Below are 12,378 nucleotides of genomic sequence, written 5' to 3'. Positions count from 1 at the left end.
ATTATATTCATGGACTTAATTTGTATGTTTATTTCGTGCTAATATGTTGGTGCTTTCGTGTTGTCTTCAAACTTGTCGTGTTATTTGGTACTTAAACACATGTTTTACATGTTGCGCCTAAACATATATTTTTTCGTGTTGTGCCAGGCCCAAGCCCATATTTTCCCATGTCACCCGAGCTCGTGCCGTGCTGAAAAAATCCTGCCCTGTACAGCTTTAATCTGAGTATTGATTATCCGGTTTTCATTTGAGTTGTCAAATACGTGGGACTTGGACTAGGTCTTTGGCTCTGAAATGTAGAGGAGCCGGGGGAAGCAACAGAGGAGTTCTTAGCAAGTGGAATTAGTGACTGTACAACATCAGTCATTAGAGGTCTGTAATGTGCTTCTGGCTGTACACACATGGCTGCAATAGCAGCTATCTATAAAATCAATGAAGTGAGATAAAAATAAAGTTAGTTGAGTAGAAAATAGTTGTACTAACTTTGAATAATGGGACCATTTCAAAGGAAAGAGAGAAAAAAAAAAGTCTGGTTAGTGGGAGTAGACTTACCTGAATTAGATCCTTCTTTGAGTAGTGGCCTTTTAAAGCTGGGTCAACCATCTCCAGTAGTTTTTCTCTGCTGGTTAACCCCGAAAGAGCCTGAAAACAAGAACCATTGAATGAACATGTAAGAAGTAAATATAAAAAAAATTAAACAAAAATCTTACAGAAACCAGTGAGTGGGAAAAAGAGGAAAACAAGCACCACAGACCAAGGCTATTAATGCTACAACTAGAATCCGTACGAGTTAGAACAAATAACTAAACAGACATTGCAATATATTGAATTGAAAATAGATTATTCGCTTTTATTTATTATTATCGGACATGTACTTCGTATCTTTTGTAAAATCTATGTCATTATTCAGAAGAAAAACGACAAGTTCTGTAAACTAACCCATGAAACAAGGACATGTTCTCCAGGGGTCGCTTGGTATCAACTGAAACACGGCCTGTTAGAAGCTCTAAAAGAACAACTCCATAGCTGTACACATCAGATTTCGTTGTGAGCTTTCCTGTTGAAGCATACCTACATTTATCAAAATCAACTTAATAAGAATTTAACCATGCAATGTGTTTAAATATATCCATGTAGCTTTTTTTATTTTAATAAAAAAAGGTGGAAATTTACTCAAAAGGGCATGTAGCTATGGTTTCTAACTAGACATTAAACTATTTTGTTTTTATCTTTATTTTTTTTCTTCTACATTTATCAATGGTTCAGGTCAGGTTTTTCTTCTTGCATTTACTGGTCCTTCCTTACAAGCAATTAAAGAAGCGTAAAGTGATAAAAATTGGAGGAGAGCGTGTTAGACTTTTATTTGGGCTTACATTAAATTTTATTGGTTTTAGTAAAACTTGGGTTGATTGGATAGTTCTTTGCTGTGTTAGCCCATGTTGTTGGTGATCAATTGTTAATGGGCTTAGCATCTGTGAGTAAAGTCTAGGTGAAGCAAAAGTGTGGGCTTTTCTAGTTGACTGAAGCCTTTGATGAGCAGGCCCAGCCCAACTAGGGTTTTGTAGCTAAGTCCCCTCCCTAACTCTATAAATACATATTGTCTCATCACAATTGTATACCTTTTGATAATCAGAGAAAATAAACTGCTTCTGATTTAGAGATCTAGGGAGGAAGACTTAGTTGATAGTATTGCACTATCAAATTGGAGTAACTGCTGTGGATCAATCAGAGATAATTGCTATGGATCAATCAGGTACACATACCTAATTATTATATTTTATTATTGTGTTCTATGTTATATACAAATAGATCTTGGGTTAATTGTTAATTTATCTAACATGTGGTATCAGATTACCTATTGTATATGATTTAGAACCTATAATTAGTATAATTAATTTGTATATGTTAATTATCCATAATTTCATATCAATTTCGTTATTATTTTATGTGCAATTTTTTGTTTTTAAATCTTAAAACTTTAGGGTTTTTATTCATCGTTAAATTCTCTTTCAATTGATATATTATATGTTTGAATTCATAGTCTATATTAAGAGAATTTTAAATTTAAAGTTTTAGGGTTTATATGATTATAATGTGAAATTATATTTGTGTATTTTGAGTTTATTGTTTTTGATCTAAAATTGATAATAGATTTCTCATAATTAATTGTTTATCAATGTTCCTACATAATTAATTTCGGATTTAACTATGGTTAGCATTACAATATTTTTTTGTTGTGTTCTTCAATTTTCGGATTGGTATTGTCTTGAAATCTAGAGATTTAACCTTTAATACCCGAAATTAGTAGCGTAGATCAATTAGAAATTTCAATCCGATCGAAACCCATTGATTTCCCGATGTTTTCCGTCGATTTTTTGGCCGGAAAACACCTACAGACCCGAACTGCACAACCGGGTCGCGTGACCCGTTTCACAGAACCGGCTGGAGGAAGAAGACAACTCCCAGCCGCGAAGCCCACTCGCGCAGGCGGCGCGTGGGGGCGCGTGGGGCCGGCTGGGATGTCGTTTTTCAACGTTTTTTTTTTCAGCGTTATTAGAATTTAATTTCTAATTTTTCTATGATTTTTAATTAATTTTTTGACTCCGTTTAATAATTATTATTATTTTAATGATAATTATGCAGTTAAAAAATTATTAAAAATAATTTTTGATGATTTTTCGAAATTTGTCAATCATAGAAAATTTTTTGAGTTTCTTCTCGTTCCACAAAATATAGTCACTCTCTTATTTAATTTATTTTGACTATGTAGTCTCCACCAATTTTCTTATATTCACATCTTTTGATTATTTGTTGTTCTAAAGTTATAAAACTTGGTTGTTTGATACAAAAATAATGTGTTATGGTGGACACTTTATTTTTTGCTTATCAATATAATAAAAGCAATTATATATCTCTTTTGGAAATTTGGTTGAAAATTATTAATTTACAATTATTGTTTTATCACCAAATTTCACATGTTGAAGAAAATATTATATTTTTGGTTGACTATATGTGTAATTACTTGCCCAAAGGTAGTATTTACATATATTAGTTCACATTCCATGAAGTGAGTTAATATTAAATATATATATTTTAATTATTTGCCCAAAGGTAATAATTTAAATATATAAATTTATTATTATTTTTTTTGCTTGAATTAATACATATTTTTTAAGAAATTTATTTGCCCAAAGGTAATAAAATTCTTAAATGATATGTATTTTTTCTTTGTTGTTAACTTCATGAAGGTAAATCATGTGTGTGTTATATTCTCACCCCAAAGGGGAGTTTATAATGACCAGTTGATTCTACAATATTTTCTAATACATTGCTCATATTGCTTATTCAAGTTTTAATTTTTGAATTTTTTTTCAGTCTCCTTTTCTGTGAACAACAATAATGCTTCCATCCATATTTTGAATGCTTCCAACTACAAGACATGGAAACGAGATGTGGAATTTACTTTAGGCATAATGGATTTGGACTTGTGCCTACGAGAAGAAAAACCTGCTGATCTTACTGACTCCAGTACAGCTGCCGAGAGAACTCATCACGCACAATGGGAAAAGTCAAGTCGACTTAGTCTTCTTACTATGAAAAGATCCATTCCTGAACATCTATTGAGTGGTTTGCCAGACACTACAAATGCCAAAGAGTTTTTCAATGCGGTAGAAAAATTATACGACACTGGTGAAAACGCTGAAGCTGGACATCTTATGGATGAAATGACAACCATTAAGTATGATGAATTAAAAGGAGTGCGAGATTTTATTCTGAAATTGGTGAACGTTCAGTCCAAGTTGAAAGATCATAATATTCCTCTTCCTGACTCTTTCATTATTCATCGAGCTCTTCATGCTATTCCTGCCTCTTTCAGCCTTATCAAGACAGCCTACAACACTTACAATCAAACATGGACTATCAGCGACCTAATTTCTCAGTGTGTAGATGAAGAAAGCAAGCTTAAAAGGGAGAAGAATGAATCTGCTAACTATGTTTCTCACCTCAAGCCCAACAAAGGAAAAGGAAAATTCAAGAATAAAAATGATGGTGCTACAAAACAGAATGGTAATGGTAAGGAGCATAAGAATAAACAGAAGAATAACAATGGAAAGTCCAAATACTCTAATGTGAAGTGTTACTTTTGTGAAAAATTGGGGCATCGGAGAACGGACTGTCACAAATTTAAGACTTGGTTAGAAAAGAAGCAAGCACAATCAGGTAATCCATTGGCATGTGTTTGTTTTGAATCTAATCTAGTTGATGTTCCTATTGATTCTTGGTGGTTAGACAGTGGTGCTACTGTTCATGTTTCTGCTTCCTTACAGGGGCTAAGGGATCTCAGGAAGCCAAGTGAGAGGGAGTCCAAGCTTAAAGTGGGCAATGATGTTGGAGTTGACGTTATCTATGTTGGAACATTTATTCTTGAATTACAGTCTCGTGATAAGATTATTCTGAACAATACTTTTTATGTTCCTACTTTTAAAAGGAATTTAGTTTCGCTTCCGCTTTTGGTTAAACAAGGATATTCTTTTCATTTTGCAAATGATAATGTTGACATTATGCTTGACTCTCGAATTATTGGAAATTGCTTTTATTCTGATGGTCTTTACAAGTTGTCATTGGCTCCTTTAGATTCCTCTTTTAATGTTGTGAATTCTGTGGGTAAAAGACCTCATATTAAGGAAACATCCTTATTGTTATGGCACAAAAGATTGGGTCATATTTCCAGAGAAAGGGTTGATCGTTTAATTAAATCTGAAATACTTCCTCCTCTTGATGCTTCTGATTGGGATACTTGTGTTGATTGTACTCGTGGAAAATCGACTAAAACAAGAAAGAAGACCGCAAATCGCGATCAATCTTTATTGGAAATTATCCACACGGACATCAGTGGTCCTTATTCCACCACGTTGTGCAGAAATAAGTATTTTATCACTTTTATCGATGATTTTTCTCGTTATGGATTCACCTATTTAATTAAAGAAAAATCTGACGCCCTTGATAAACTCAAAATTTTTCGAAATGAGGTTGAGAAACAATTAGGAAGAGTCATCAAAGTTGTTCATTATGATCGTGGAGGAGAATATTATGGTCGTTATACGAACTGGACAACACATGGGGCTTTTTGCAGAGTACTTACAAGAAAATGGTTTAGTTGCTTAATACACTATGCCCGGTTCACTCCGAGCAAAATGGCGTTGCCGAAAGGAGAAATCGCACTCTCATGGATATGGTTAGAAGTATGATGAGTAGAACAAATCTTCCAGAGTTTTTATGGGGTGAAGCACTTATGACTGCAACTTATATTTTAAATCGTGTTCCCAGTAAATCTGTTCCCAAGACCCCTTTTGAGTTATGGACTGGGCGGAAGCCTAGTCTTAATCATCTTCGAGTATGGGGTTGTCCAGCTGAAGTAAAGATTTATGATCCTAATTTGAAAAAGTTAGATCCGAGAACAAATCGCTGTTATTTCATTGGTTATCCAATGCGCTCAAAAGGCTATCGCTTTTACTGTCCCACTCGTGGTACGCGAATTGTTGAATCTCAGACTGCTAAATTTCTGGAATTTGATGTTGCTGAAAAAATTCCTTCAACATCTCTTGAAATGGGGGAGTCCTCTAAAGGAATTTGTATTCCTATGTCATTTTCAAGAGATGATAATAGTAGTCTCCATCCTACTCCAGTTGGTAATGCTCCCATTGTTGATGAATATATTGCTCCCGATATCGAAGATGATGAAGGTCCTATTATTGATGAAGGGCCTATTAATGATGAAGCTCCTATTGTTAATGAGAATCCTGTTATTGAAGAAATTCCAGTTGTGGAAGATGTTATTCAAAACAATGATCAACAAAGAGAAGTTATTCCAGAAGTACCTCCTCTAAGAAGATCTCAGAGACAAAAGAAGTCAACAAAGTTGTCATGATAATTTTGTTTATCTTGGAGAAGGAGAATATGATATTGATCATTTTGTGGATCCCGTCACTTTTAGTGAAGCACTTAATAGTCCACAATCTTCAAAATGGTTAGCAGCTACGGATGATGAGATCGACTCCATGAAGAAAAATGGTGTATGGGAGCTAGTTTTATTACCTGATGGTTTTAAACCAATAGGTTGTAAGTGGATTTTAAAGGCTAAAAGGGATAAAAAGGGACAGATTGAAAGGTTTAAAGCGCGTTTAGTGGCTAAAGGCTTTACTCAAAGAGAAGGTATTGATTACACTGAAACTTTCTCACCTGTTTCCACTAATGATTCATTCAGAATTATTATGGCCTTAGTTGCGCATTTTGATTTAGAGTTGCATCAAATGGATGTTAAAACTGCTTTTCGAATGGAGAATTGAATGAGGAAGTCTATATGTCTCAACTCGAAGGCTACAAGGAGAATGGAAAAGAACACTTAGTTTGCAAGTTGAAACGATCCATTTATGGTCTCAAACAGGCATCTCGCCAGTGGTACTTGAAGTTTGACAAGGTTGTGACATCGTTTGGTTTCGTAGAGAACAAGTTTGATCAGTGTATTTATATGAAGATCAGTGGGAGTCGTTATATTTTTCTTGTTCTTTATGTAGATGACATTTTACTTGCCAGCAGTGATTTGTCACTACTAAATGAGACCAAAAATTTTCTGTCTTCCAATTTTGATATGAAAGATCTTGGAGAGGCATCCTATGTTTTGGGGATTGAGATCCATCGTGACAGGAATCGAAAAGTTCTTGGCTTATCTCAAGAAGCTTACATTAATCGTGTGCTCAAAAGGTTCAACATGGATTTATGTAAAGCTGGTTCTGTTCCTATTCTGAAAGGGGACAAGTTCACTAAGCAGCAATGTCCTAAGAACGACTTGGAAAGAGGAGCAATGAAGAACATCCCTTATGCAAGTGTAGTAGGGAGTTTGATGTATGCTCGGAGTTTGCACTCGACCCGACATAGCTTTCGTAGTAAATGTTCTTGGGAGATATTTATCTGATCCTGGCCTTGATCATTGGGTTGCAGCCAAGAAAGTTTTGAGATATTTGCAAAGAACGAAGAGTTTTATGCTTGTGTATAAGCAGGTTGACAATCTTCGAGTTGTTGGTTATTCAGATTCAGATTTTGGTGGTTGTGTAGATGATTTAAAGTCAACTTCTGGCTATATTTTCACCTTGGCAGGTGCTGCTATTTCTTGGAAGAGTGTCAAACGAGTACTTTGATCACGTCATCTACTATGTATCTTTGTGAGTTTGTTGCATGTTATGGGGCATCTTTGCAAGCTTTGTGGCTGAAGAATTTTATTTCGGAGATACGAGTGGTTGATTCTATTTCCACACCTATGCTAATCTATTGTGATAATAATCTTCTTTGTTTTCTTTTCAAAGAATAACAAGATTAGTAGTGCTTCTAAACATATGGAAATAAATATCTCACTGTCAGAGACTTGGTCAAGAAAGGAGACATTGTTATTGAAAATTGCAAGACCGAGTCGATGTTAGCTGATCCTCTAACCAAAGGGTTAAGTGCCGTGCTGTTTAATAAACATGTTGTTAATATGGGCATTTTAGAATCTTTTGATCTTTTGGGTTAGTGGGAGTTTTGTTTTCTGTTTGTTTTTAGAAATTATTATTTATAATTTTCTGAATAAAGTTATGAACTACATTTTATGTTTCAATATTTTTTTATTATTGAATGGATATGTTTTCAATTATGTTTTGTTATATTCTCGAGAATGATTGAATTGAAAGCATGTGGTTCATATTGTTGTGATCATTGTCTTTTAAATTTATTTGCTTATTGACAATGATATGTTGTTGGCTTAATTCTTTAAGCAAGTTTAGTGACACTTACTTATTTTAAGTGGTGTATGTTTAATTTCACTGGCTTATTTATTAAGCATCACTAAGATTTCAGTGGAAATTGAGGACTGATAAGGATATTATGTTATTTTAAATTGATCACATGTTGAACATAATTCCTTACCACACTACTAGACTTATTGACCATGTCGATTTAATACTTTGGTATTTGTGATTATGAATGTCTTTTGTTGAGCTAAAAACAATATGACTGTCATAGTTCATTATCAAAGGTTAAATTGGACCGGTATGTTGAGATGCTATCAGAGAACTATCATTTTTAAAGTGGCCACAAATGTTTTCCTGTTGTTCAACCCATGAGTCGTTTTCAAACAAAATTATTTTGATATATAATATATATGTATTAAAATCAATGTAGCCCAAGTGGGAGAATGTTAGACTTTTATTTGGGCTTACATTAAATTTTATTGGTTTTATTAAAACTTGGGTTGATTGGATAGTTCTTTGCTGTGTTAGCCCATGTTGTTGGTGATCAATTGTTAATGGGCTTAGCATCTGTCAGTAAAGTCTAGGTGAAGCAGAAGTGTGGGCTTTTCTAGTTGACTGAAGCCTTTGATGAGCAGGCCCAGCCCAACTAGGGTTTTGTAGCTAAGTCCCCTCCCTAACTCTATAAATACATATTGTCTCATCACAATTGTATACCTTTTGATAATCAGAGAAAATAAACTGCTTCTGATTTAGAGATCTAGGGAGGAAGACTTAGTTGATAGTATTGCACTATCAAATTGGAGTAACTGCTGTGGATCAATCAGAGATAATTGCTATGGATCAATCAGGTACACATACCTAATTATTATATTTTATTATTGTGTTCTATGTTATATACAAATAGATCTTGGGTTAATTGTTAATTTATCTAACAGAGCGACCTATGCCAACCCATGTGCATGGTTTTAGTTTTAGAACATTGCATTCTTTATATTATAATGATACTAATGAGAAAGACAGTAGGCTCTCACTCTGGTGCCAGGTATCCTGTGGTCCCCAACACACGCGTTGAAATCTGACTGTTGATCTTGTCCGACCCCATTTTGGCCAATCCAAAATCTGATACTTTTGCCCTGAAATTAGTATCCATGAGAACATTGCTACAATTGAAATCACGATGGATGATTGGTGGGATAGCATGCTCATGAAGAGTCTCAAGGGCCATGGCACAATCAAGGGCTATCATCAATCGAGTTCCCCAATCCAACGGCTGATGTTCATTGTGAAGATAGTGGTGGAGAGTTCCACTGGGCATATATCCAAATATAAGGAGCCTATGATGTTGGTCAGCATAATAGCCAAGCAACTCCACTAAGTATGGAGAGTGCAACATGCTAAGCAAGTCTACCTGCAATGAGAAGCATCTTTAGGCTGCATTTACAATATATTTATATAAAGTAATAATACAGTTTTCATTCCCGTCCATGTGCATATACTACTAGAAAATGAGGAATGATTTTACATCCCGGAATTCATGCCTTCTTCAATAAAAGACAAAACCTGCCTTACAGAAAGAAAAGCATTAAAGTCAAACATCAAGGCTGGTTTATAATTTCAAGTTAACATAAAAGGAGGTTTGTATAGGAGTTGAAAGGAGGGGAGGGAGAGCCGTTGTGTGTTTTGTTTTCTTGTATAAAGATCTATTTTGCATGGGGTATCAATCTCTAATATCTCTTAAATTATTTGTTTGACCTTCTGATGTAGTTTAAGCAGCTGAAGTCAACAATTCAAATTCCTTTCAAAAAAAAAAAAAAAAGGAATTTGAATTGTTGACTTCAGCTGCTTAAACTACATATCTAATAATGACAAAACTTGAGTGAGAACATATTGAATTGAAAAACTAAAAAGAAATAAAGATAAAGATAACAAAAGCTAATAAATGAAGTCACTTACCTCAACCCTGAAAGCACGCTCTCCTTGCTTACCAACCCTACGAAGCATCTTAATAGCTGCCTCAGTACCATCGCTAAGGACCCCCCTATACACCACGCCAAAGCCTCCTCTGCCAATAACGTTTGCTTCACTAAACCCTGTTGTGGCCACTTCAAGCTCCTTGTATGTGAAAATTTGAACTGCCTTGTATCTATGTGGTTGTGTCTTGCCTAAATGACCTCCATAGAGGCAACCACCTCTCAATTCTGCAACATTTTCAAATACCCAGATCAGAAATCCGTAGTGAAATGAACGGAACATATCAAATAAGGAAAAAAGTTGAGGCCTTTTTCTAATTTAGAAATATGGGTTTCTTTAATAGGAGAGTAAAGGTGTTTCCTTTATCACTCACTTGTGGTCCATACTACATGTTTTGTATTGAGAAATAAGGAATGGTAATAATAATACTTAGCAAAAAAAAAGAATGGTAATAATAATAATCATCACACTTGAAAACAATGGAGTAATTTAATTTTATCTACCAATTTGGGATCTTCCCATGCGCATTATTTCTCTAATCAAGGAAAGTATAGAGATGGTATAAAAGTTGTGAAAGGAAAGGTACTTACCTGGGCTTGAGTTGAAGTTTATGGCAGTTTGAGCAATAAAACTGCCACTTTCATGGTTGATGCTATTACATTCTTTGTAAAGGTCATTGCTTTTTTTGGCTGATTTGAGTCGTTTGAGCAGTAATATAATGAGAAAAATGGCAAGAAGGACCACAACTGAGAAGATGGATATGATGATTATGACAAGGGATTTTGAAGGAAAACTTCCTTGGTGGTGATGGTGGCCGTGGTTAAGAAGATGTGAAGAGTTTTGTTTAAGTGTATGGTTGGCTGATGCTGCCAGACCAGGTGGCTCTGCAGGTGCTCCAGTGCTGCTAACTTCCATGAGCACGAAGAGCAATGTAAGAGAAAATATAATAGAGAGAGATTTGCTTTGAAAATGGTGAGTTTACAACTTCACATGTATATATCTAGTAGAGGCCTAGAGGGACATGGTTTCCCTCTGGGAAGTCTTCCTTTTTCTCTCTCCTGTACCCTATAAAAATGGTCATTTTTCATCACATGATTCTCTCTCTCTCTCTCTCTCTCTCTCTCTCTCTCTCTCTTCATTTCGTCCCTTCTATTGTAGTTTCTAAGGAATTGTCTTTCTCTAAATCAGAAGTTGAAGGTTTTGTCTGTTGCATATTCCAAGCACATAATTATCTACTCATTAATAAGCACAATCCACAACTCTTGAAAATGTGTCATCCTTACTTGACTGTAGATATTAGAAAATAACTTATTAAGAAAGGGTTGGCAACTGTGACAGGTAGCTATGTCACCACCAATAATATAATATCATGGGCCACATAATGTATATATATAGAGAGAGAGAGGGAGAGAGAGAGATTTCAAGTGCAATCACTAAAAGATTTGTGAAATGAGCTCCTATATTCAGAATTTTCAGTAGCATGATTTCAAACACCATAGCAGGTAATGCAATCACTTTCTAAAATCATTAGAGCCAAAAGTGAAAAGAAAAAAAAATCCATAAATAGCAAATAGTGATTGGTGAAAGCATTAAAGTTGATCAGAAGTCAAAAACCTTCATTGCGGCATTGTTGATTAGCTATTTATTTTAGGTGATTGTGATACTGGGGACATAAATATTAAACTTAAATTTATTCATGTGTTGTATCTTTTTTTTTTAGCAATTAGCGGTAAGCATAAATTGATCCAATCCATTTAGAACTGACTGATTTAATTATAATCGGTCGTCAAACATTGGATATCCAATTGTGATCAAATCGGATTGGATGTTATTTTCAAATATCCAATTGGATCGGATCGGATGGTGGACGAGGTGTTCAAAAATCCAATACATTTAACATCCAATCGAATTAATTAGTATTTTTATTTAGTTTAGATGAGTAATTAGTTTTTATATTGTTATATGTTACATATCTATATGTATATAAAATTGAACATTGAAATTTTACTCTTTTTTTTTCTTGGATTGAATAGATTCAGTCCAATCCAATACATACTGGATCGATGGAAGTGACCCGATCCCAAAAATACTAGGTCTTAAATATTGAATAGACCTAAATTAAACCAATAAATATATATATGAAATACATTCACCAGATAGAACTGATCCAATCCAACATGGATCGATTAGATGACTAAAATTAATTGGATCGGAACAGATAGTAAAATATAACATCCAATATATAATTGGATCGGATAGGCCTAAAAATATTGGATGTGATACAATGAACACCCCTAGTAGCAATGAATAACTTCATTAAAAAAAGAAATCATAATGTCATACAAACTTTAAGTCTTAAGAAACCCAAATAAAAGAAGGAATCTCATCAAACCATACTAGATCTCTATCCACCCGAAGAACATGCCGAGCTAATCCATGTGCAACCCCAATGGTTGTCCGACGAACATGGATTAGGGATACTCCAAGGAAACTAGACATCAAACTAGCTAAATCCTCTAACAAGGAACCAAGTTCATTGAGGAAAGAAGAGCATTTAGAAAATGCATTTACAACTGCTAAACTATCAGATTCAACAAAATGTAAGAAAAGCCCCACAATAAGA

The 12,378-nt window shown here is 34.5% G+C and overlaps 1 pseudogene; it reads right to left on the bottom strand.

Annotated features, from left to right (window-relative positions):
* LOC115720054 (probable serine/threonine-protein kinase PBL7) lies at positions 1–10,973 on the bottom strand (annotated as a pseudogene).
* Positions 10,974–12,378: the final 1,405 nt, after the last annotated feature.

Source organism: Cannabis sativa, chromosome 2 (genome assembly GCF_029168945.1).
Source record: "Cannabis sativa cultivar Pink pepper isolate KNU-18-1 chromosome 2, ASM2916894v1, whole genome shotgun sequence".
NCBI classification, from domain to species: domain Eukaryota; kingdom Viridiplantae; phylum Streptophyta; class Magnoliopsida; order Rosales; family Cannabaceae; genus Cannabis; species Cannabis sativa.
This window is presented reverse-complemented; position numbering and strand designations above follow the sequence as displayed.